Genomic DNA, 5,260 nt, shown 5'->3' with positions numbered 1-5,260 from the left:
TTGGCTATCAATCCCGATTAATCTCATCAAATCTATGCATGCTATCACTATTAGGCTTGAATTATGTGGGATCAGAACATGACACAGACTCACCATGCACTAACACCTATCCTCTTCAATTTCTCACCGAGGTGCTAACAATTCCGGTATTGCAACTAGTGTCCTCACTTTAAAATAAAATCCTCCTTTTTCACACAATGATTTCAGTTTGAGTATAAGGATTACTTTTCGACACTCGCTCTCAGAACAAAATCACACTCATTCATACATTTTGCCATAAGCTTGCCCTTATTTTCACTGCCTTAAGTTCGCTATACAACCGTTAGGATCACGATAGGACTTTTTTAGCTAGTAACATAGGCTCGGGGTCAGATAAGGTATATTTTGGTATACTTAAGTGACTTTTTGCCCTCCTTGACATATCGGCTAAACCTTCCACTGTCTCTCATTTTATCTCGCCCAGTTTCTCATATTCTTTCACCTTGCTATTTTCTCTTCTTTCTTCATTTGTGTAAGTGACTCTTTTTTTTTTGCTTGTATTTCTTGTGTATTTTTCTTTTTCTTTACTTTCTTTTCATCTAATTCTTGAGTCACTTTACTTTTGTTCTTTCTCTCTCTTTGTTCTTTCAACCCCACTTTCCAGAGCATTCCTCATAGTAGCCACCCTCAACTCATGGCTTTGCCATGAGTCAAGGTTCACAATACCCAAAGTTGGGTCAGGGCCATAACGAAGGTTGTTTATGCATTAGCCACCCTCAACTTATGCTTTTGGCATAAGCTGAGGTGCACATGTCCAAGGAGGGACCAGGGCCAACACATTGTTCCCAGAAAAGATCAGTTGGGGTGAAAAAGAAAGGTCTAATTTAAGCTCAGATTATTTGGATCAAAGAAGGATAAATTTCATTTGGTTTCTTTTTTTTAGGCTAGAAAGGGTCTATATTGAATAAGGGCCTATGATCGTTTCCTAATTGTCTATTACAGCTTACTTTTAGCAGAACTAACCAGGCAAGTTCTAGCTCAGTACCAATAGTGGACTATTCAAATTTCCTCACACTCACTTGACATCTCATCACTATACCAGATTATCAGACACCTAGTTCGAATTTAAGACTTAGGGTAATGCAATGGTGTACTCTATTTCATGCTTAGAGCCACACAATTATCAGTTACTATGCCTAGTCATGCATTATTTTCCAGTTTATCAAGATATCATTTTAGCCATCATGCTCCAGAATTAAACTATGTACAAAAGATACAAACATGCCGGTTCAACAGAAAAAGTTATCAGTCTTTTGGAGAAAAAGAACACAGGCAAGAAAACCCCAAAAGAGAATAGTGAATTGGGCTACTCAGACTTCACCCTAACACTCACTATCCATTTACCCCACCCCCAACAAAAAAGCATGCAATTGTCCCCAATGCATAAAAATGTAAATACTAGAGTGGTAGGTGAAGCAAACCTGTGGCGCAAAGCGCCGTCGATCAGCAAGATGGTGGGTCCGGTTCCCCGGAACCCATGTCCTCTGCAATCTGGACACCCTCAGTGGTGTCCTCAGCAACAACCGCACCATCAGTAGTGCCTCCTGCTATCTCCACAGTGCGGGAGCTAGACGCCCCAGCCGCTAACTCAGATGCTCTCTCGCGCCTCGTCCTCTGCTCGACCCCTACGCCTCTTGGCACTCTCTGGAGGGGAAGGTAGTGGAATTTCTGAAGTAGCAAAAAGGGCCGCCAACACGGTGTCCTCAGCAGGCTCGACAGAAGGGGCCTCAGACTCCGGCACCCTAGCCTCTAAGATCGTGTCGATGTCTGCACGAAGACTGTCGACTGCAGCCTGATGAGTCGACACATCCACCGGAGGAGCTGGTCGGGCTAGCACTCTCAACTCAAAGGCATCCAGGCGCTGGTTAACCTCGGCGATCTTCCGCTCTGTAAACTGCACCATTTTCCTTTCTAGGCGCTTTTCAGACTCAGTAATCGACTTCTGCATCCACGGATGGATATGATGCAGAAGAGTGGCCATTTGTGCCTCTAGTTTTTGGACCCTTGCAAGCGGGACTAGTGCCGGTAGAGGGGCTGTGCGAGAGGAGCTCGGGGCTGTGCTACTACCCGGGATAGACTCGACCGGGGTAGTGTCAGTGGACGCCTGTGTAGCTGTGCGGGCCTGGGCTACCGTATCAGCAAGATCATCTGCAAGTGGGGGCAGCTCTGGATGGGGCCCTCTGCGTGGAGCCAACTCATTGGCCTCGTCTCTGATGAGGCCGACGTCAATAGTGCCCTACGGGGTCTTAAGCTGATCTACGTACCATATGGGCACACCTTCGGACCTGCAAAGGGCAAAGATCATGCACGGGAAAGGGTAGGTAGTAGTGACCTTGAATGCCCTCTCGTGCATGACTTCCTGGAGAAGCCATGCGAAGTCCACCTCGAATCCGGCTATCATCGCCGCCATCAACACTGCTCGATCCCAGGCAACGATATTATCAGCAGCTGTGGGGGAAAGGCAGTGACGGACAAGCAGCCACAAGAACTTTGCTGTGAACGTGAGGTTGGCCTTCTTGATGGCCCCCTTCGGCTCAGTCACCCAATCGGCACCCTCTCCATCCATTGACAGGTGCAGGGCCATCCACCTCTTGGTGGTCTCTCTCAGTGATGGATCACGCAAGAACTGACCATCCTTAACTATCTGCCAGCGGTAGTCAAACTCGGCAGTGCGGGGGTCCGAGTAGCACCAACACTCTCGCCGTATGGAAACCGGCGAATGGTTGGCAGGGAAATGTCAACATGTACGCCCCGGACTCGGACCTGCTCCAGTGGGGCCTGTTTAGCGGGGGCAGCCCGCCTATCGATCTGTGATCGGAGAGTCGCTACGTAGGATGCGTAGAACTCTCGGACCATTTCTTCGCTGTATCGTCCCAACAGACGTGCTGTCCACTCCAAGCGATGCCTGGTGAAGAGGTTGTGGATCTCAGGCATCGTCGGGAGACTCCCTATAAGTACCCGCCGCTCCAAAGTGAGTGTTCGAGTCATCACTCCTTTATCAGTAAGGAACTTGGCGTCAAAGTAGACTTGAAACTGCCCGTCGACACACCACCGGTTGGGCTGGTCAGTGGTTGGGGTGGGGACCTGAGCTGGTGAGCGCGATGTAGATTCTGAACTGTCAGCCTCATAAGACGAGGCCGACGCTGCAGCGGTGGCGGGTGCGGGAACCTCAGCAGAGACAAAGGCTTCCTCGGACCATGATACTCCTAAGGAGCCAGACGCTCCATCCTCATTTTTGGCTGACCCAGAGGGTGTGCCGGTCAGTGTGCGCTCCTCATCAGACTGGGAGGCAGTGACTACGCCGGACGCTATCTTTTTGGGTGTGTCTCTGGGAGCACGTGCAGCACGGGAAGGTGTGGAAGTGCCTGGGGGCACATACTCAGGGTCACGCTCATCATCAGAGCCGATGATCATGCGGGCAGACGGGGCGACAGACTTTGATCGCCCCCGTGCGTAGATTCGGTCTTGCTTGGGTGCCATAGTAGATAGTACCTGCAAAGGATCAATATTAGTACGAGTAGTGGCAAACAAGACAGGCGAAACCATACGAAATAAAACATTGAAAATAGTATGTCATTGCTGTAGAAACAGTTTCACACGACGGGCCTGATGACGGCTCGTCGTGACTATGACGGACCGTCGTGAGGTCCGTCGTATTTTACTTAGACTATGTATATATAGAGAACCCTGAAGGAGAGTCTCTGACTAGCATGACGGTATGTGCAGGACGGACCGTCACAGATACGACGGTCCATCGTAGATGTTCATCGTAGGACACTTGAGAAAAAATTGGAGACCCTTAGGAGAGGGGTCTCTGACCGTCATGACGGTCATGCAGGACGGCCCGTCGTGGGTACGACGGTCCGTCAAATGTGTCCGTTGAAGGACTCTTAGAAAAAATGAGGGACCCTTAGAAACAGGGTCTCTGACAACCAGAACAGTTGTGCAGGACGGACCGTCGTGAAGACGACGGTCCGTCACATGTGTCCGTTGGGGAACACTTGGGAAAAAATGAGAGACCCTTAGAAACAGGGTCTCTGACTAGCATGATGGTTGTGCAGGATGGACCATCGTGAGTACGACGATCCGTCACATGTGTCCGTTGGGACAGGGGTGCTAGGGCTTTTGCAACGGACCCTACGACGGTCCGTCGTGGGTACGACGGTCCGTCGTGGGTACGACGGTCCGTCGTCGGGGTCTCGTTCTGAATAACAGTGACAGAACTTAGGGTACCCTAAGCATCCCTGATGAACCCACATCAACCTTGTAGTGTTTTGGACCTACATGTGTCTAACCCAACTACCTAGGAAACTAGCAATGCAAAAGCACCTATGTCTAGGGTGGTAAACATGGCAATTTCGAACATTTGTAACCTAGGTTAGACAGAATCGTCTAAAGTAAACAACATACGAAGAGGAACTAAGCATAATACTAACTAGTAAACAAAAAGACAAGACAAATGAGTATAAATTTTGAGACACATACCTTAGAAATGGAGAAAAATCAAATGGACAATGACTCAGTTGGCAAAGTAGAAACCCACAGCAGCGCTCCGACTAGTAGATGATAACTCTAGGGCGTTGGAGCATTTTAGGGGGCAATGATCGGTGGGAGTGAATGTGGAAGTTGAAAAGAGAGGGGAGATGAGAGGAATAATGAAGGAATGGGGTGAAATGAGGGGTTGGGGGGTTTTAACGGTCTGATGTTGAAAAAGGGTCCAGCCGGGTCGAGTCGGGTATAATTAATTAATCACGCGACGGTTCCCCAACGACGGTCCATCGCAGTTGTGACGACCCGTCGTTTGTTCCGTCGTGTGTGCCCTAGTTTCAAAATAACAGAAAAAACGACCTGGTACGACGGATGCATACTAGTCCGTCGCAGATGCAACGGTCCGTCGATGTGTCCGTCAGTGACTGCTGCAGAGTAATTTTCTGCAGAATTTCCTCGTGATGTCCTGCAAATTTAAAACCCATTAGTAGAGAATGCTACCATTACTAAAAAGACTATAAGTATTGGGTTGCCTCCCAACAAGCGCCTGATTTAATGTCGCGGCACGACTGGGGACCCTTGATTACTCAGACTTCATCAAGATGGTATGCCTCTATCACTTCATTCCCCGATGCTTTATGCTTAAAATAGATTTTTATTTTATCTCTATTCCTCTTAAACCGTACTCAACTGCTCCATGAGGGAATACTTGGGTAATCAAGTAAGGGCCAGT

The sequence above is a fragment of the Solanum pennellii genome, chromosome 6 (assembly GCF_001406875.1).
Source record: "Solanum pennellii chromosome 6, SPENNV200".
In the NCBI taxonomy this organism is placed as follows: Eukaryota; Viridiplantae; Streptophyta; class Magnoliopsida; order Solanales; family Solanaceae; genus Solanum; species Solanum pennellii.
This window is presented reverse-complemented; position numbering follows the sequence as displayed.